Below are 23,000 nucleotides of genomic sequence, written 5' to 3' on the forward strand. Positions count from 1 at the left end.
TTATGACACTGTGGACCTGTTTACATTAGGCTGTACTCTCCGACCAGCCTCTTCCATTGTCAGACCATGGTTTATGACATTGTGGACCTGTTTACATTAGGCTGTACTCTCCGACCAGCCTCTTCCACTGTAAGACCATGGTTTATAACACTGTGGACCTGTTTACATTAGGCTGCACTCTCCTACCAGCCTATTCCATTGTCAGACCATGGTTTATAACACTGTGGACCTGTTTACATTAGGCTGTACTCTCTGACCAGCCTCTTCCATTGTCAGACCATGGTTTATAACACTGTGGACCAGTTTACATTAGGCTGTACTCTCTGACCAGCCTCTTCCATTGTAAGACCTTGGTTTATAACACTGTGGACCAGTTTACATTAGGCTGTACTCTCTGACCAGCCTCTTCCATTGTAAGACCTTGGTTTATAACACTGTGGACCTGTTTACATTAGGCTGTACTCTCCGACCAGCCTCTTCCATTGTTAGACCTTGGTTTATGACACTGTGGACCTGTTTACATTAGGCTGTACTCTCCTAACAGCCTCTTCCATTGTCAGACCATGGTTTATAACACTGTGGACCTGTTTACATTAGGCTGTACTCTCTGACCAGCCTCTTCCATTGTCAGACCATGGTTTATAACACTGTGGACCAGTTTACATTAGGCTGTACTCTCTGACCAGCCTCTTCCATTGTAAGACCTTGGTTTATAACACTGTGGACCTGTTTACATTAGGCTGTACTCTCCGACCAGCCTCTTCCATTGTAAGACCTTGGTTTATGACACTGTGGACCTGTTTACATTAGGCTGTACTCTCCTAACAGCCTCTTCCATTGTCAGACCATGGTTTATGACACTGTGGACCAGTTTACATTAGGTTGTACTCTCCGACCAGCCTCTTCCATTGTCAGACCTTGGTTTATAACACTGTGGACCTGTTTACATTAGGCTGTACTCTCCTACCAGCCTCTTCCATTGTCAGGCCATGGTTTATAACACTGTGGACCTGTTTACATTAGGCTGTACTCTCCGACCAGCCTCTTCCATTGTCAGACCATGGTTTATGACACTGTGGACCTGTTTACATTAGGCTGTACTCTCCGACCAGCCTCTTCCATTGTCAGACCATGGTTTATAACACTGTGGACCTGTTTACATTAGGCTGTACTCTCCGACCAGCCTCTTCCATTGTAAGACCTTGGTTTATAACACTGTGGACCTGTTTACATTAGGCTGTACTCTCCGACCCGCCTCTTCCATTGTCAGACCATGGTTTATGACACTTTGGACCTGTTTACATTAGGCTGCACTCTCCGACCAGCCTCTTCCATTGTAAGACCATGGTTTATAACACTGTGGACCTGTTTACATTAGGCTGTACTCTCCGACCAGCCTCTTCCATTGTCAGACCATGGTTTATAACACTGTGGACCTGTTTACATTAGGCTGTACTCTCCTTACCAGCCTCTTCCATTGTCAGACCATGGTTTATGACACTGTGGACCTGTTTACATTAGGCTGTACTCTCCGACCAGCCTCTTCCATTGTCAGACCATGGTTTATGACACTGTGGACATGTTTACATTAGGCTGTACTCTCAGACCAGCCTCTTCCATTGTCAGACCATGGTTTATAACACTGTGGACCTGTTTACATTAGGCTATTCTCTCCGACCAGCCTCTTCCATTGTCAGACCATGGTTTATGACACTGTGGACCTGTTTACATTAGCTGTACTCTCCGACCAGCCTCTTCCATTGTCAGACCATGGTTTATAACACTGTGGACCTGTTTACATTAGGCTGTACTTTCCGACCAGCCTCTTCCATTGTCAGACCTTGGTTTATAACACTGTGGACCTGTTTACATTAGGCTGTACTCTCCGACCAGCCTCTTCCATTGTCAGACCATGGTTTATGACACTGTGGACCTGTTTACATTAGGCTGCACTCTCCGACCAGCCTCTTCCATTGTCAGACCATGGTTTATGACACTGTGGACCTGTTTACATTAGGCTGTACTCTCCGACCAGCCTCTTCCATTGTCAGACCATGGTTTATAACAGGCTGTACTCTCCTAACAGCCTCTTCCATTGTCAGACCATGGTTTATAACACTGTGGAACTGTTTACATTAGGCTGTACTCTCCGACCAGCCTCTTCCATTGTCAGACCATGGTTTATAACACTGTGGACCTGTTTACATTAGGCTGTACTCTCCGACCAGCCTCTTCCATTGTAAGACCTTGGTTTATAACACTGTGGACCTGTTTACATTAGGCTGTACTCTCCGACCAGCCTCTTCCAATGTCAGACCATGGTTTATGACACTGTGGACCTGTTTACATTAGGCTGCACTCTCCGACCAGCCTCTTCCATTGTAAGACCATGGTTTATAACACTGTGGACCTGTTTACATTAGGCTGTACTCTCCGACCAGCCTCTTCCATTGTCAGACCATGGTTTATAACACTGTGGACCTGTTTACATTAGGCTGTACTCTCCTTACCAGCCTCTTCCATTGTCAGACCATGGTTTATGACACTGTGGACCTGTTTACATTAGGCTGTACTCTCCGACCAGCCTCTTCCATTGTCAGACCATGGTTTATGACACTGTGGACCTGTTTACATTAGGCTGTACTCTCAGACCAGCCTCTTCCATTGTCAGACCATGGTTTATAACACTGTGGACCTGTTTACATTAGGCTATTCTCTCCGACCAGCCTCTTCCATTGTCAGACCATGGTTTATGACACTGTGGACCTGTTTACATTAGCTGTACTCTCCGACCAGCCTCTTCCATTGTCAGACCATGGTTTATAACACTGTGGACCTGTTTACATTAGGCTGTACTTTCCGACCAGCCTCTTCCATTGTCAGACCTTGGTTTATAACACTGTGGACCTGTTTACATTAGGCTGTACTCTCCGACCAGCCTCTTCCATTGTCAGACCATGGTTTATGACACTGTGGACCTGTTTACATTAGGCTGCACTCTCCGACCAGCCTCTTCCATTGTCAGACCATGGTTTATGACACTGTGGACCTGTTTACATTAGGCTGTACTCTCCGACCAGCCTCTTCCATTGTCAGACCATGGTTTATAACAGGCTGTACTCTCCTAACAGCCTCTTCCATTGTCAGACCATGGTTTATAACACTGTGGACCTGTTTACATTAGGCTGTACTCTCCGACCAGCCTCTTCCATTGTCAGACCACGGTTTATGACAATGTGGAACTGTTTACATTAGGCTGTACTCTCCGACCAGCCTCTTCCATTGTCAGACCATGGTTTATAACACTGTGGACCTGTTTACATTAGGCTGTACTCTCCGACCAGCCTCTTCCATTGTAAGACCTTGGTTTATAACACTGTGGACCTGTTTACATTAGGCTGTACTCTCCGACCAGCCTCTTCCAATGTCAGACCATGGTTTATGACACTGTGGACCTGTTTACATTAGGCTGCACTCTCCGACCAGCCTCTTCCATTGTCAGACCATGGTTTAGGACACTGTGGACCTGTTTACATTAGGCTGTACTCTCCGACCAGCCTCTTCCATTGTCAGACCATGGTTTATAACACTGTGGACCTGTTTACATTAGGCTGTACTCTCCGACCAGCCTCTTCCATTGTCAGACCATGGTTTATGACAGTGTGGACCTGTTTACATTAGGCTGTACTCTCCGACCAGCCTTTTCCATTGTCAGACCATGGTTTTTGACACTGTGGACCTGTTTACATTAGGCTGTACTCTCCGACCAGCCTCTTCCATTGTCAGACCATGGTTTATGACACTGTGGACCTGTTTACATTAGGCTGTACTCTCCGACCAGCCTCTTCCATTGTCAGACCATGGTTTATGACACTGTGGACCTGTTTACATTAGGCTGTACTCTCCGACCAGCCTCTTCCATTGTCAGACCATGGTTTATGACACTGTGGACCTGTTTACATTAGGCTGTACTCTCCGACCAGCCTCTTCCATTGTCAGACCATGGTTTATGACACTGTGGACCTGTTTACATTAGGCTGTACTCCCCGACCAGCCTCTTCCATTGTCAGACCATGGTTTATGACACTGTGGACCTGTTTACATTAGGCTGTACTCTCCGACCAGCCTCTTCCATTGTCAGACCATGGTTTATGACACTGTGGACCTGTTTACATTAGGCTGTACTCTCCGACCAGCCTCTTCCATTGTAAGACCTTGGTTTATAACAATGTGGACCTGTTTACATTAGGATGTACTCTCCGACCAGCCTCTTCCATTGTCAGACCATTGTTTTTGACACTGTGGACCTGTTTACATTAGGCTGCACTCTCCGACCAGCCTCTTCCATTGTCAGACCATGGTTTATGACACTGTGGACCTGTTTACATTAGGCTGTACTCTCTGACCAGCCTCTTCCATTGTCAGACCTTGGTTTATAACACTGTGGACCTGTTTACATTAGGCTGTACTCTCCGACCAGCCTCTTCCATTGTCAGACCATGGTTTATGACACTGTGGACCTGTTTACATTAGGCTGTACTCTCCGAACAGCCTCTTCCATTGTAAGACCTTGGTTTATAACACTGTGGACCTGTTTACATTAGGCTGTACTCTCCGACCAGCCTCTTCCATTGTCAGACCATGGTTTATGACACAGTGGACCTGTTTACATTAGGCTGTACTCTCTGACCAGCCTCTTCCATTGTCAGACCTTGGTTTATAACACTGTGGACCTGTTTACATTAGGATGGACTCTCCTACCAGCCTCTTCCATTGTCAGACCATGGTTTATAACACTGTGGACCTGTTTACATTAGGCTGTACTCTCCGACCAGCCTCTTTCATTGTCAGACCATGGTTTATGACACTGTGGACCTGTTTACATTAGGCTTCACTCTCCGACCAGCCTCTTCCATTGTAAGACCTTGGTTTATGACACTGTGGACCTGTTTACATTAGGCTGTACTCTCCGACCAGCCTCTTCCATTGTCAGACCATGGTTTATGACACTGTGGACCTGTTTACATTAGGCTGTACTCTCCGACCAGCCTCTTCCATTGTCAGACCATGGTTTATGACATTGTGGACCTGTTTACATTAGGCTGTACTCTCCGACCAGCCTCTTCCACTGTAAGACCATGGTTTATAACACTGTGGACCTGTTTACATTAGGCTGCACTCTCCTACCAGCCTCTTCCATTGTCAGACCATGGTTTATAACACTGTGGACCTGTTTACATTAGGCTGTACTTTCCGACCAGCCTCTTCCATTGTCAGACCTTGGTTTATAACACTGTGGACCTGTTTACATTAGGCTGTACTCTCCGACCAGCCTCTTCCATTGTCAGACCATGGTTTATGACACTGTGGACCTGTTTACATTAGGCTGCACTCTCCGACCAGCCTCTTCCATTGTCAGACCATGGTTTATGACACTGTGGACCTGTTTACATTAGGCTGTACTCTCCGACCAGCCTCTTCCATTGTCAGACCATGGTTTATAACAGGCTGTACTCTCCTAACAGCCTCTTCCATTGTCAGACCATGGTTTATAACACTGTGGACCTGTTTACATTAGGCTGTACTCTCCGACCAGCCTCTTCCATTGTCAGACCACGGTTTATGACAATGTGGAACTGTTTACATTAGGCTGTACTCTCCGACCAGCCTCTTCCATTGTCAGACCATGGTTTATAACACTGTGGACCTGTTTACATTAGGCTGTACTCTCCGACCAGCCTCTTCCATTGTAAGACCTTGGTTTATAACACTGTGGACCTGTTTACATTAGGCTGTACTCTCCGACCAGCCTCTTCCAATGTCAGACCATGGTTTATGACACTGTGGACCTGTTTACATTAGGCTGCACTCTCCGACCAGCCTCTTCCATTGTCAGACCATGGTTTAGGACACTGTGGACCTGTTTACATTAGGCTGTACTCTCCGACCAGCCTCTTCCATTGTCAGACCATGGTTTATAACACTGTGGACCTGTTTACATTAGGCTGTACTCTCCGACCAGCCTCTTCCATTGTCAGACCATGGTTTATGACAGTGTGGACCTGTTTACATTAGGCTGTACTCTCCGACCAGCCTTTTCCATTGTCAGACCATGGTTTTTGACACTGTGGACCTGTTTACATTAGGCTGTACTCTCCGACCAGCCTCTTCCATTGTCAGACCATGGTTTATGACACTGTGGACCTGTTTACATTAGGCTGTACTCTCCGACCAGCCTCTTCCATTGTCAGACCATGGTTTATGACACTGTGGACCTGTTTACATTAGGCTGTACTCTCCGACCAGCCTCTTCCATTGTCAGACCATGGTTTATGACACTGTGGACCTGTTTACATTAGGCTGTACTCTCCGACCAGCCTCTTCCATTGTCAGACCATGGTTTATGACACTGTGGACCTGTTTACATTAGGCTGTACTCCCCGACCAGCCTCTTCCATTGTCAGACCATGGTTTATGACACTGTGGACCTGTTTACATTAGGCTGTACTCTCCGACCAGCCTCTTCCATTGTCAGACCATGGTTTATGACACTGTGGACCTGTTTACATTAGGCTGTACTCTCCGACCAGCCTCTTCCATTGTAAGACCTTGGTTTATAACAATGTGGACCTGTTTACATTAGGATGTACTCTCCGACCAGCCTCTTCCATTGTCAGACCATTGTTTTTGACACTGTGGACCTGTTTACATTAGGCTGCACTCTCCGACCAGCCTCTTCCATTGTCAGACCATGGTTTATGACACTGTGGACCTGTTTACATTAGGCTGTACTCTCTGACCAGCCTCTTCCATTGTCAGACCTTGGTTTATAACACTGTGGACCTGTTTACATTAGGCTGTACTCTCCGACCAGCCTCTTCCATTGTCAGACCATGGTTTATGACACTGTGGACCTGTTTACATTAGGCTGTACTCTCCGAACAGCCTCTTCCATTGTAAGACCTTGGTTTATAACACTGTGGACCTGTTTACATTAGGCTGTACTCTCCGACCAGCCTCTTCCATTGTCAGACCATGGTTTATGACACTGTGGACCTGTTTACATTAGGCTGTACTCTCTGACCAGCCTCTTCCATTGTCAGACCTTGGTTTATAACACTGTGGACCTGTTTACATTAGGATGGACTCTCCTACCAGCCTCTTCCATTGTCAGACCATGGTTTATAACACTGTGGACCTGTTTACATTAGGCTGTACTCTCCGACCAGCCTCTTTCATTGTCAGACCATGGTTTATGACACTGTGGACCTGTTTACATTAGGCTTCACTCTCCGACCAGCCTCTTCCATTGTAAGACCTTGGTTTATGACACTGTGGACCTGTTTACATTAGGCTGTACTCTCCGACCAGCCTCTTCCATTGTCAGACCATGGTTTATGACACTGTGGACCTGTTTACATTAGGCTGTACTCTCCGACCAGCCTCTTCCATTGTCAGACCATGGTTTATGACATTGTGGACCTGTTTACATTAGGCTGTACTCTCCGACCAGCCTCTTCCACTGTAAGACCATGGTTTATAACACTGTGGACCTGTTTACATTAGGCTGCACTCTCCTACCAGCCTATTCCATTGTCAGACCATGGTTTATAACACTGTGGACCTGTTTACATTAGGCTGTACTCTCTGACCAGCCTCTTCCATTGTCAGACCATGGTTTATAACACTGTGTACCAGTTTACATTAGGCTGTACTCTCTGACCAGCCTCTTCCATTGTAAGACCTTGGTTTATAACACTGTGGACCTGTTTACATTAGGCTGTACTCTCCGACCAGCCTCTTCCATTGTAAGACCTTGGTTTATGACACTGTGGACCTGTTTACATTAGGCTGTACTCTCCGACCAGCCTCTTCCATTGTCAGACCATGGTTTATAACAGGCTGTACTCTCCTAACAGCCTCTTCCATTGTCAGACCATGGTTTATAACACTGTGGACCTGTTTACATTAGGCTGTACTCTCCGACCAGCCTCTTCCATTGTCAGACCACGGTTTATGACACTGTGGAACTGTTTACATTAGGCTGTACTCTCCGACCAGCCTCTTCCATTGTCAGACCATGGTTTATAACACTGTGGACCTGTTTACATTAGGCTGTACTCTCCGACCAGCCTCTTCCATTGTCAGACCATGGTTTATGACACTGTGGACCTGTTTACATTAGGCTGTACTCTCCGACCAGCCTTTTCCATTGTCAGACCATGGTTTTTGACACTGTGGACCTGTTTACATTAGGCTGTACTCTCCGACCAGCCTCTTCCATTGTCAGACCATGGTTTATAACACTGTGGACCTGTTTACATTAGGCTGTACTCTCCGACCAGCCTCTTCCATTGTCAGACCATGGTTTATGACAATGTGGACCTGTTTACATTAGGCTGTACTCTCCGACCAGCCTCTTCCATTGTCAGACCATGGTTTATGACACTGTGGACCTGTTTACATTAGGCTGTACTCTCCGACCAGCCTCTTCCATTGTCAGACCATGGTTTATGACACTGTGGACCTGTTTACATTAGGCTGTACTCTCCGACCAGCCTCTTCCATTGTCAGACCATGGTTTATGACACTGTGGACCTGTTTACATTAGGCTGTACTCTCCGACCAGCCTCTTCCATTGTCAGACCATGGTTTATGACACTGTGGACCTGTTTACATTAGGCTGTACTCTCCGACCAGCCTCTTCCATTGTAAGACCTTGGTTTATAACACTGTGGACCTGTTTACATTAGGATGTACTCTCCGACCAGCCTCTTCCATTGTCAGACCATTGTTTTTGACACTGTGGACCTGTTTACATTAGGCTGCACTCTCCGACCAGCCTCTTCCATTGTCAGACCATGGTTTATGACACTGTGGACCTGTTTACATTAGGCTGTACTCTCTGACCAGCCTCTTCCATTGTCAGACCTTGGTTTATAACACTGTGGACCTGTTTACATTAGGCTGTACTCTCCGACCAGCCTCTTCCATTTTCAGACCATGGTTTATGACACTGTGGACCTGTTTACATTAGGCTGTACTCTCCGAACAGCCTCTTCCATTGTAAGACCTTGGTTTGTAACACTGTGGACCTGTTTACATTAGGCTGTACTCTCCGACCAGCCTCTTCCATTGTCAGACCATTGTTTTTGACACTGTGGACCTGTTTACATTAGGCTGCACTCTCCGACCAGCCTCTTCCATTGTCAGACCATGGTTTATGACACTGTGGACCTGTTTACATTAGGCTGTACTCTCTGACCAGCCTCTTCCATTGTCAGACCTTGGTTTATAACACTGTGGACCTGTTTACATTAGGATGGACTCTCCTACCAGCCTCTTCCATTGTCAGACCATGGTTTATAACACTGTGGACCTGTTTACATTAGGCTATACTCTCCGACCAGCCTCTTCCATTGTCAGACCATGGTTTATGACACTGTGGACCTGTTTACATTAGGCTTCACTCTCCGACCAGCCTCTTCCAATGTAAGACCTTGGTTTATGACACTGTGGACCTGTTTACATTAGGCTGTACTCTCCGACCAGCCTCTTCCATTGTCAGACCATGGTTTATGACACTGTGGACCTGTTTACATTAGGCTGTACTCTCCGACCAGCCTCTTCCATTGTCAGACCATGGTTTATGACATTGTGGACCTGTTTACATTAGGCTGTACTCTCCGACCAGCCTCTTCCACTGTAAGACCATGGTTTATAACACTGTGGACCTGTTTACATTAGGCTGCACTCTCCTACCAGCCTATTCCATTGTCAGACCATGGTTTATAACACTGTGGACCTGTTTACATTAGGCTGTACTCTCTGACCAGCCTCTTCCATTGTCAGACCATGGTTTATAACACTGTGTACCAGTTTACATTAGGCTCTACTCTCCGACCAGCCTCTTCCATTGTAAGACCTTGGTTTATAACACTGTGGACCTGTTTACATTAGGCTGTACTCTCCGACCAGCCTCTTCCATTGTAAGACCTTGGTTTATGACACTGTGGACCTGTTTACATTAGGCTGTACTCTCCTAACAGCCTCTTCCATTGTCAGACCATGGTTTATGACACTGTGGACCTGTTTACATTAGGGTGTACTCTCCTACCAGCCTCTTCCATTGTCAGACCATGGTTTATGACATTGTGGACCTGTTTACATTAGGCTGTACTCTCCGACCAGCCTCTTCCACTGTAAGACCATGGTTTATAACACTGTGGACCTGTTTACATTAGGCTGCACTCTCCTACTAGCCTATTCCATTGTCAGACCATGGTTTATAACACTGTGGACCTGTTTACATTAGGCTGTACTCTCCTACCAGCCTCTTCCATTGTCAGGCCATGGTTTATAACACTGTGGACCTGTTTACATTAGGCTGTACTCTCCGACCAGCCTCTTCCATTGTCAGACCATGGTTTATAACACTGTGGACCTGTTTACATTAGGCTGTACTCTCTGACCAGCCTCTTCCATTGTCAGACCATGGTTTATAACACTGTGGACCTGTTTACATTAGGCTGTACTCTCTGACCAGCCTCTTCCATTGTAAGACCTTGGTTTATAACACTGTGGACCTGTTTACATTAGGCTGTACTCTCCGACCAGCCTCTTCCATTGTAAGACCTTGGTTTATGACACTGTGGACCTGTTTACATTAGGCTGTACTCTCCTAACAGCCTCTTCCATTGTCAGACCATGGTTTATGACACTGTGGACCTGTTTACATTAGTCTGTACTCTCCTACCAGCCTCTTCCATTGTCAGACCATGGTTTATGACATTGTGGACCTGTTTACATTAGGCTGTACTCTCCGACCAGCCTCTTCCACTGTAAGACCATGGTTTATAACACTGTGGACCTGTTTACATTAGGCTGCACTCTCCTACCAGCCTATTCCATTGTCAGACCATGGTTTATAACACTGTGGACCTGTTTACATTAGGCTGTACTCTCTGACCAGCCTCTTCCATTGTAAGACCTTGGTTTATAACACTGTGGACCTGTTTACATTAGGCTGTACTCTCCGACCAGCCTCTTCCATTGTAAGACCTTGGTTTATAACACTGTGGACCTGTTTACATTAGGCTGTACTCTCCGACCAGCCTCTTCCATTGTAAGACCTTGGTTTATGACACTGTGGACCTGTTTACATTAGGCTGTACTCTCCTAACAGCCTCTTCCATTGTCAGACCATGGTTTATGACACTGTGGACCAGTTTACATTAGGTTGTACTCTCCGACCAGCCTCTTCCATTGTCAGACCATGGTTTATGACACTGTGGACCTGTTTACATTAGGCTGCACTCTCCGACCAGCCTCTTCCATTGTCAGACCATGGTTTATGACACTGTGGACCTGTTTACATTAGGCTGTACTCTCCGACCAGCCTCTTCCATTGTCAGACCTTGGTTTATAACACTGTGGACCTGTTTACATTAGGCTGTACTCTCCTACCAGCCTCTTCCATTGTCAGGCCATGGTTTATAACACTGTGGACCTGTTTACATTAGGCTGTACTCTCCGACCAGCCTCTTCCATTGTCAGACCATGGTTTATGACACTGTGGACCTGTTTACATTAGGCTGTACTCTCCGACCAGCCTCTTCCATTGTCAGACCATGGTTTATAACACTGTGGACCAGTTTACATTAGGCTGTACTCTCTGACCAGCCTCTTCCATTGTAAGACCTTGGTTTATAACACTGTGGACCTGTTTACATTAGGCTGTACTCTCCGACCAGCCTCTTCCATTGTAAGACCTTGGTTTATGACACTGTGGACCTGTTTACATTAGGCTGTACTCTCCTAACAGCCTCTTCCATTGTCAGACCATGGTTTATGACACTGTGGACCAGTTTACATTAGGTTGTACTCTCCGACCAGCCTCTTCCATTGTCAGACCATGGTTTATGACACTGTGGACCTGTTTACATTAGGCTGCACTCTCCGACCAGCCTCTTCCATTGTTAGACCATGGTTTATGACACTGTGGACCTGTTTACATTAGGCTGTACTCTCCGACCAGCCTCTTCCATTGTCAGACCTTGGTTTATAACACTGTGGACCTGTTTACATTAGGCTGTACTCTCCTACCAGCCTCTTCCATTGTCAGGCCATGGTTTATAACACTGTGGACCTGTTTACATTAGGCTGTACTCTCCGACCAGCCTCTTCCATTGTCAGACCATGGTTTATAACACTGTGGACCTGTTTACATTAGGCTGTACTCTCCTACCAGCCTCTTCCATTGTCAGGCCATGGTTTATAACACTGTGGACCTGTTTACATTAGGCTGTACTCTCCGACCAGCCTCTTCCATTGTCAGACCATGGTTTATGACACTGTGGACCTGTTTACATTAGGCTGTACTCTCCGACCAGCCTCTTCCATTGTCAGACCATGGTTTATAACACTGTGGACCAGTTTACATTAGGCTGTACTCTCTGACCAGCCTCTTCCATTGTAAGACCTTGGTTTATAACACTGTGGACCTGTTTACATTAGGCTGTACTCTCCGACCAGCCTCTTCCATTGTAAGACCTTGGTTTATGACACTGTGGACCTGTTTACATTAGGCTGTACTCTCCTAACAGCCTCTTCCATTGTCAGACCATGGTTTATGACACTGTGGACCAGTTTACATTAGGTTGTACTCTCCGACCAGCCTCTTCCATTGTCAGACCATGGTTTATGACACTGTGGACCTGTTTACATTAGGCTGCACTCTCCGACCAGCCTCTTCCATTGTTAGACCATGGTTTATGACACTGTGGACCTGTTTACATTAGGCTGTACTCTCCGACCAGCCTCTTCCATTGTCAGACCTTGGTTTATAACACTGTGGACCTGTTTACATTAGGCTGTACTCTCCTACCAGCCTCTTCCATTGTCAGGCCATGGTTTATAACACTGTGGACCTGTTTACATTAGGCTGTACTCTCCGACCAGCCTCTTCCATTGTCAGACCATGGTTTATAACACTGTGGACCTGTTTACATTAGGCTGTACTCTCCGACCAGCCTCTTCCATTGTCAGACCATGGTTTATGACACTGTGGACCTGTTTACATTAGACTGTACTCTCCGACCAGCCTCTTCCATTGTCAGACCATGGTTTATAACACTGTGGACCTGTTTACATTAGGCTGTACTCTCCGACCAGCCTCTTCCATTGTCAGACCATGGTTTATGACACTGTGGACCTGTTTACATTAGGCTGTACTCTCAGACCAGCCTCTTCCATTGTAAGACCTTGGTTTATAACACTGTGGACCTGTTTACATTAGGCTGTACTCTCCGACCAGCCTCTTTCATTGTCAGACCATTGTTTTTGACACTGTGGACCTGTTTACATTAGGCTGCACTCTCCGACCAGCCTCTTCCATTGTCAGACCATGGTTTATGACACTGTGGACCTGTTTACATTAGGCTGTACTCTCCGACCAGCCTCTTCCATTGTCAGACCTTGGTTTATAACACTGTGGACCTGTTTACATTAGGCTGTACTCTCCTACCAGCCTCTTCCATTGTCAGACCATGGTTTATAACACTGTGGACCTTTTTACATTAGGCTGTACTCTCCGACCAGCCTCTTCCATTGTCAGACCATGGTTTATGACACTGTGGACCTGTTTACATTAGGTTTCACTCTCCGACCAGCCTCTTCCATTGTAAGACCTTAGTTTATGACACTGTGGACCTGTTTACATTAGGCTGTACTCTCCGACCAGCCTCTTCCATTGTCAGACCATGGTTTATGACACTGTGGACCTGTTTACATTAGGCTGTACTCTCCGACCAGCCTCTTCCATTGTCAGACCTTGGTTTATAACACTGTGGACCTGTTTACATTAGAATGTACTCTCCGACCTGCCTCTTCCATTGTCAGACCATGGTTTATGACACTGTGGACCTGTTTACATTAGGCTGTACTCTCCGACCAGCCTCTTCCATTGTCAGACCATGGTTTATAACAGGCTGTACTCTCCTAACAGCCTCTTCCATTGTCAGACCATGGTTTATAACACTGTGGACCTGTTTACATTAGGCTGTACTCTCCGACCAGCCTCTTCCATTGTCAGACCACGGTTTATGACACTGTGGAACTGTTTACATTAGGCTGTACTCTCCGACCAGCCTCTTCCATTGTCAGACCATGGTTTATAACACTGTGGACCTGTTTACATTAGGCTGTACTCTCCGACCAGCCTCTTCCATTGTAAGACCTTGGTTTATAACACTGTGGACCTGTTTACATTAGGCTGTACTCTCCGACCAGCCTCTTCCAATGTCAGACCATGGTTTATGACACTGTGGACCTGTTTACATTAGGCTGCACTCTCCGACCAGCCTCTTCCATTGTCAGACCATGGTTTATGACACTGTGGACCTGTTTACATTAGGCTGTACTCTCCGACCAGCCTCTTCCATTGTCAGACCATGGTTTATAACACTGTGGACCTGTTTACATTAGGCTGTACTCTCCGACCAGCCTCTTCCATTGTCAGACCATGGTTTATGACACTGTGGACCTGTTTACATTAGGCTGTACTCTCCGACCAGCCTCTTCCATTGTAAGACCTTGGTTTATGACACTGTGGACCTGTTTACATTAGGCTGTACTCTCCTAACAGCCTCTTCCATTGTCAGACCATGGTTTATGACACTGTGGACCAGTTTACATTAGGTTGTACTCTCCGACCAGCCTCTTCCATTGTCAGACCATGGTTTATGACACTGTGGACCTGTTTACATTAGGCTGCACTCTCCGACCAGCCTCTTCCATTGTCAGACCATGGTTTATGACACTGTGGACCTGTTTACATTAGGCTGTACTCTCCGACCAGCCTCTTCCATTGTCAGACCTTGGTTTATAACACTGTGGACCTGTTTACATTAGGCTGTACTCTCCTACCAGCCTCTTCCATTGTCAGGCCATGGTTTATAACACTGTGGACCTGTTTACATTAGGCTGTACTCTCCGACCAGCCTCTTCCATTGTCAGACCATGGTTTATAACACTGTGGACCTGTTTACATTAGGCTGTACTCTCCGACCAGCCTCTTCCATTGTCAGACCATGGTTTATGACACTGTGGACCTGTTTACATTAGACTGTACTCTCCGACCAGCCTCTTCCATTGTCAGACCATGGTTTATAACACTGTGGACCTGTTTACATTAGGCTGTACTCTCCGACCAGCCTCTTCCATTGTCAGACCATGGTTTATGACACTGTGGACCTGTTTACATTAGGCTGTACTCTCAGACCAGCCTCTTCCATTGTAAGACCTTGGTTTATAACACTGTGGACCTGTTTACATTAGGCTGTACTCTCCGACCAGCCTCTTTCATTGTCAGACCATTGTTTTTGACACTGTGGACCTGTTTACATTAGGCTGCACTCTCCGACCAGCCTCTTCCATTGTCAGACCATGGTTTATGACACTTTGGACCTGTTTACATTAGGCTGTACTCTCCGACCAGCCTCTTCCATTGTCAGACCTTGGTTTATAACACTGTGGACCTGTTTACATTAGGCTGTACTCTCCTACCAGCCTCTTCCATTGTCAGACCATGGTTTATAACACTGTGGACCTTTTTACATTAGGCTGTACTCTCCGACCAGCCTCTTCCATTGTCAGACCATGGTTTATGACACTGTGGACCTGTTTACATTAGGTTTCACTCTCCGACCAGCCTCTTCCATTGTAAGACCTTAGTTTATGACACTGTGGACCTGTTTACATTAGGCTGTACTCTCCGACCAGCCTCTTCCATTGTCAGACCATGGTTTATGACACTGTGGACCTGTTTACATTAGGCTGTACTCTCCGACCAGCCTCTTCCATTGTCAGACCTTGGTTTATAACACTGTGGACCTGTTTACATTAGAATGTACTCTCCGACCTGCCTCTTCCATTGTCAGACCATGGTTTATGACACTGTGGACCTGTTTACATTAGGCTGTACTCTCCGACCAGCCTCTTCCATTGTCAGACCATGGTTTATAACAGGCTGTACTCTCCTAACAGCCTCTTCCATTGTCAGACCATGGTTTATAACACTGTGGACCTGTTTACATTAGGCTGTACTCTCCGACCAGCCTCTTCCATTGTCAGACCACGGTTTATGACACTGTGGAACTGTTTACATTAGGCTGTACTCTCCGACCAGCCTCTTCCATTGTCAGACCATGGTTTATAACACTGTGGACCTGTTTACATTAGGCTGTACTCTCCGACCAGCCTCTTCCATTGTAAGACCTTGGTTTATAACACTGTGGACCTGTTTACATTAGGCTGTACTCTCCGACCAGCCTCTTCCAATGTCAGACCATGGTTTATGACACTGTGGACCTGTTTACATTAGGCTGCACTCTCCGACCAGCCTCTTCCATTGTCAGACCATGGTTTATGACACTGTGGACCTGTTTACATTAGGCTGTACTCTCCGACCAGCCTCTTCCATTGTCAGACCATGGTTTATAACACTGTGGACCTGTTTACATTAGGCTGTACTCTCCGACCAGCCTCTTCCATTGTCAGACCATGGTTTATGACACTGTGGACCTGTTTACATTAGGCTGTACTCTCCGACCAGCCTTTTCCATTGTCAGACCATGGTTTTTGACACTGTGGACCTGTTTACATTAGGCTGTACTCTCCGACCAGCCTCTTCCATTGTCAGACCATGGTTTATAACACTGTGGACCTGTTTACATTAGGCTGTACTCTCCGACCAGCCTCTTCCATTGTCAGACCATGGTTTATGACACTGTGGACCTGTTTACATTAGGCTGTACTCTCCGACCAGCCTCTTCCATTGTCAGACCATGGTTTATGACACTGTGGACCTGTTTACATTAGGCTGTACTCTCCGACCAGCCTCTTCCATTGTCAGACCATGGTTTATGACACTGTGGACCTGTTTACATTAGGCTGTACTCTCAGACCAGCCTCTTCCATTGTCAGACCATGGTTTATAACACTGTGGACCTGTTTACATTAGGCTGTACTCTCCGACCAGCCTCTTCCATTGTCAGACCATGGTTTATGACACTGTGGACCTGTTTACATTAGGCTGTACTCTCCGACCAGCCTCTTCCATTGTCAGACCATGGTTTATAACAGGCTGTACTCTCCTAACAGCCTCTTCCATTGTCAGACCATGGTTTATAACACTGTGGACCTGTTTACATTAGGCTGTACTCTCCGACCAGCCTCTTCCATTGTCAGACCATGGTTTATAACACTGTGGACCTGTTTACATTAGGCTGTACTCTCCGACCAGCCTCTTCCATTGTCAGACCATGGTTTATGACACTGTGGACCTGTTTACATTAGGCTGTACTCTCCGACCAGCCTCTTCCATTGTCAGACCATGGTTTATAACACTGTGGACCTGTTTACATTAGGCTGTACTCTCCGACCAGCCTCTTCCATTGTCAGACCATGGTTTATGACACTGTGGACCTGTTTACATTAGGCTGTACTCTCCGACCAGCCTCTTCCATTGTCAGACCATGGTTTATGACACTGTGGACCTGTTTACATTAGGATGTATTCTCCGACCAGCCTCTTCCATTGTCAGACCATGGTTTATGACACTGTGGACCTGTTTACATTAGGCTGTACTCTCAGACCAGCCTCTTCCATTGTCAGACCATGGTTTATAACACTGTGGACCTGTTTACATTAGGCTGTACTCTCCGACCAGCCTCTTCCATTGTCAGACCATGGTTTATGACACTGTGGACCTGTTTACATTAGGCTGTACTCTCCGACCAGCCTCTTCCATTGTCAGACCATGGTTTATAACAGGCTGTACTCTCCTAACAGCCTCTTCCATTGTCAGACCATGGTTTATAACACTGTGGACCTGTTTACATTAGGCTGTACTCTCCGACCAGCCTCTTCCGTTGTCAGACCATGGTTTATAACACTGTGGACCTGTTTACATTAGGCTGTACTCTCCGACCAGCCTCTTCCATTGTCAGACCATGGTTTATGACACTGTGGACCTGTTTACATTAGGCTGTACTCTCCGACCAGCCTTTTCCATTGTCAGACCATGGTTTTTGACACTGTGGACCTGTTTACATTAGGCTGTTCTCTCCGACCAGCCTCTTCCATTGTCAGACCATGGTTTATAACACTGTGGACCTGTTTACATTAGGCTGTACTCTCCGACCAGCCTCTTCCATTGTCAGACCATGGTTTATAACACTGTGGACCTGTTTACATTAGGATGTATTCTCCGACCAGCCTCTTCCATTGTCAGACCATGGTTTATAACACTGTGGACCTGTTTACATTAGGCTGTACTCTCCGACCAGCCTCTTCCATTGTCAGACCATGGTTTATGACACTGTGGACCTGTTTACATTAGGCTGTACTCTCCGACCAGCCTCTTCCATTGTCAGACCATGGTTTATAACACTGTGGACCTGTTTACATTAGGCTGTACTCTCCGACCAGCCTCTTCCATTGTCAGACCATGGTTTATGACACTGTGGACCTGTTTACATTAGGCTGTACTCTCCGACCAGCCTCTTCCATTGTAAGACCTTGGTTTATAACACTGTGGACCTGTTTACATTAGGCTGTACTCTCCGACCAGCCTCTTCCATTGTCAGACCATTGTTTTTGACACTGTGGACCTGTTTACATTAGGCTGCACTCTCCGACCAGCCTCTTCCATTGTCAGACCATGGTTTATGACACTGTGGACCTGTTTACATTAGGCTGTACTCTCCGACCAGCCTCTTCCATTGTAAGACCTTGGTTTATGACACTGTGTACCTGTTTACATTAGGCTGTACTCTCCTAACAGCCTCTTCCATTGTCAGACCATGGTTTATGACACTGTGGACCAGTTTACATTAGGTTGTACTCTCCGACCAGCCTCTTCCATTGTCAGACCATGGTTTATGACACTGTGGACCTGTTTACATTAGGCTGCACTCTCCGACCAGCCTCTTCCATTGTCAGACCATGGTTTATGACACTGTGGACCTGTTTACATTAGGCTGTACTCTCCGACCAGCCTCTTCCATTGTCAGACCTTGGTTTATAACACTGTGGACCTGTTTACATTAGGCTGTACTCTCCTATCAGCCTCTTCCATTGTCAGGCCATGGTTTATAACACTGTGGACCTGTTTACATTAGGCTGTACTCTCCGACCAGCCTCTTCCATTGTCAGACCATGGTTTATAACACTGTGGACCTGTTTACATTAGGCTGTACTCTCCGACCAGCCTCTTCCATTGTCAGACCATGGTTTATGACACTGTGGACCTGTTTACATTAGACTGTACTCTCCGACCAGCCTCTTCCATTGTCAGACCATGGTTTATAACACTGTGGACCTGTTTACATTAGGCTGTACTCTCCGACCAGCCTCTTCCATTGTCAGACCATGGTTTATGACACTGTGGACCTGTTTACATTAGGCTGTACTCTCCGACCAGCCTCTTCCATTGTAAGACCTTGGTTTATAACACTGTGGACCTGTTTACATTAGGCTGTACTCTCCGACCAGCCTCTTCCATTGTCAGACCATTGTTTTTGACACTGTGGACCTGTTTACATTAGGCTGCACTCTCGGAACCAGCCTCTTCCATTGTCAGACCATGGTTTATGACACTGTGGACCTGTTTACATTAGGCTGTACTCTCCGACCAGCCTCTTCCATTGTCAGACCTTGGTTTATAACACTGTGGACCTGTTTACATTAGGCTGTACTCTCCTACCAGCCTCTTCCATTGTCAGACCATGGTTTATAACACTGTGGACCTGTTTACATTAGGCTGTACTCTCCGACCAGCCTCTTCCATTGTCAGACCATGGTTTATGACACTGTGGAACTGTTTACATTAGGCTTCACTCTCCGACCAGCCTCTTCCATTGTAAGACCTTGGTTTATGACACTGTGGACCTGTTTACATTAGGCTGTACTCTCCGACCAGCCTCTTCCATTGTCAGACCATGGTTTATGACACTGTGGACCTGTTTACATTAGGCTGTACTCTCCGACCAGCCTCTTCCATTGTCAGATCTTGGTTTATAACACTGTGGACCTGTTTACATTAGGCTGTTGTACTCTCCGACCAGCCTCTTCCATTGTCAGACCACGGTTTATGACACTGTGGACCTGTTTACATTAGGCTGTACTCTCCTACCAGCCTCTTCCATTGTCAGACCTTGGTTTATGACACTGTGGACCTGTTTACATTAGGCTGTACTCTCCTACCAGCCTCTTCCATTGTCAGACCATGGTTTATGACACTGTGGACCCGTTTACATTAGGCTGTACTCTCCGACCAGCCTCTTCCATTGTAAGACCATGGTTTATAACACTGTGGACCTGTTTACATTAGGCTGCACTCTCCTACCAGCCTCTTCCATTGTCAGACCATGGTTTATAACACTGTGGACCTGTTTACATTAGGCTGTACTCTCTGACCAGCCTCTTCCATTGTCAGACCATGGTTTATAACACTGTGGACCTGTTTACATTAGGCTGTACTCTCTGACCAGCCTCTTCCATTGTAAGACCTTGGTTTATAACACTGTGGACCTGTTTACATTAGGCTGTACTCTCCGACCAGCCTCTTCCATTGTCAGACCACGGTTTATGACACTGTGGACCTGTTTACATTAGGCTGTACTCTCCTACCAGCCTCTTCCATTGTCAGACCATGGTTTATGACACTGTGGACCAGTTTACATTAGGTTGTACTCTCTGACCAGCCTCTTCCATTGTCACACCATGGTTTATGACACTGTGGACCTGTTTACATTAGGCTGCTCTCTCCGACCAGCCTCTTCCATTGTCAGACCATGGTTTATGACACTGTGGACCTGTTTACATTAGGCTGTACTCTCCGACCAGCCTCTTCCATTGTCAGACCTTGGTTTATAACACTGTGGACCTGTTTACATTAGGCTGTACTCTCCGACCAGCCTCTTCCATTGTCAGACCATGGTTTATGACACTGTGGACCTGTTTACATTAGGCTTCACTCTCCGACCAGCCTCTTCCATTGTAAGACCTTGGTTTATGACACTGTGGACCTGTTTATATTAGGCTGTACTCTCCGACCAGCCTCTTCCATTGTCAGACCATGGTTTAGGACACTGTGGACCTGTTTACATTAGGCTGTACTCTCCGACCAGCCTCTTCCATTGTCAGACCACGGTTTATGACACTGTGGACCTGTTTACATTAGGCTGTACTCTCCTTCCAGCCTCTTCCATTGTCAGACCATGGTTTATAACACTGTGGACCGGTTTACATTAGGCTGTACTCTCTGACAATCCTCTTCCATTGTAAGACCATGGTTTATGACACTGTGGACCTGTTTACATTAGGCTGTACTCTCCTACCAGCCTCTTCCATTGTCAGACCATGGTTTATAACACTGTGGACCTGTTTACATTAGGCTGTACTCTCTGACCAGCCTCTTCAATTGTAAGACCATGGTTTATAACACTGTGGACCTGTTTACATTAGGCTGTACTCTCCGACCAGCCTCTTCCATTGTCAGACCTTGGTTTATAACACTGTGGACCTGTTTACATTAGGCTGTACTCTCCGACCAGCCTCTTCCATTGTCAGACCACGGTTTATGACACTGTGGACCTGTTTACATTAGGCTGTACTCTCCTACCAGCCTCTTCCATTGTCAGACCTTGGTTTATGACACTGTGGACCTGTTTACATTAGGCTGTACTCTCCTACCAGCCTCTTCCATTGTCAGACCATGGTTTATGACACTGTGGACCCGTTTACATTAGGCTGTACTCTCCGACCAGCCTCTTCCATTGTAAGACCATGGTTTATAACACTGTGGACCTGTTTACATTAGGCTGCACTCTCCTACCAGCCTCTTCCATTGTCAGACCATGGTTTATAACACTGTGGACCTGTTTACATTAGGCTGTACTCTCTGACCAGCCTCTTCCATTGTCAGACCATGGTTTATAACACTGTGGACCTGTTTACATTAGGCTGTACTCTCTGACCAGCCTCTTCCATTGTAAGACCTTGGTTTATAACACTGTGGACCTGTTTACATTAGGCTGTACTCTCCGACCAGCCTCTTCCATTGTAAGACCTTGGTTTATGACACTGTGGACCTGTTTACATTACGCTGTACTCTCCTACCAGCCTCTTCCATTGTCAGACCATGGTTTATGACACTGTGGACCAGTTTACATTAGGTTGTACTCTCCGACCAGCCTCTTCCATTGTCAGACCATGGTTTATGACACTGTGGACCTGTTTACATTAGGCTGCTCTCTCTGACCAGCCTCTTCCATTGTCAGACCATGGTTTATGACACTGTGGACCTGTTTACATTAGGCTGTACTCTCCGACCAGCCTCTTCCATTGTCAGACCTTGGTTTATAACACTGTGGACCTGTTTACATTAGGCTGTACTCTCCGACCAGCCTCTTCCATTGTCAGACCATGGTTTATGACACTGTGGACCTGTTTACATTAGGCTTCACTCTCCGACCAGCCTCTTCCATTGTAAGACCTTGGTTTATGACACTGTGGACCTGTTTATATTAGGCTGTACTCTCCGACCAGCCTCTTCCATTGTCAGACCATGGTTTAGGACACTGTGGACCTGTTTACATTAGGCTGTACTCTCCGACCAGCCTCTTCCATTGTCAGACCACGGTTTATGACACTGTGGACCTGTTTACATTAGGCTGTACTCTCCTTCCAGCCTCTTCCATTGTCAGACCATGGTTTATAACACTGTGGACCGGTTTACATTAGGCTGTACTCTCTGACAATCCTCTTCCATTGTAAGACCATGGTTTATGACACTGTGGACCTGTTTACATTAGGCTGTACTCTCCTACCAGCCTCTTCCATTGTCAGACCATGGTTTATAACACTGTGGACCTGTTTACATTAGGCTGTACTCTCTGACCAGCCTCTTCAATTGTAAGACCATGGTTTATAACACT

Source organism: Oncorhynchus mykiss, chromosome 25 (assembly GCF_057628025.1).
Source record: "Oncorhynchus mykiss isolate SJ-2025 chromosome 25, ASM5762802v1, whole genome shotgun sequence".
Lineage (NCBI taxonomy): Eukaryota > Metazoa > Chordata > Actinopteri > Salmoniformes > Salmonidae > Oncorhynchus > Oncorhynchus mykiss.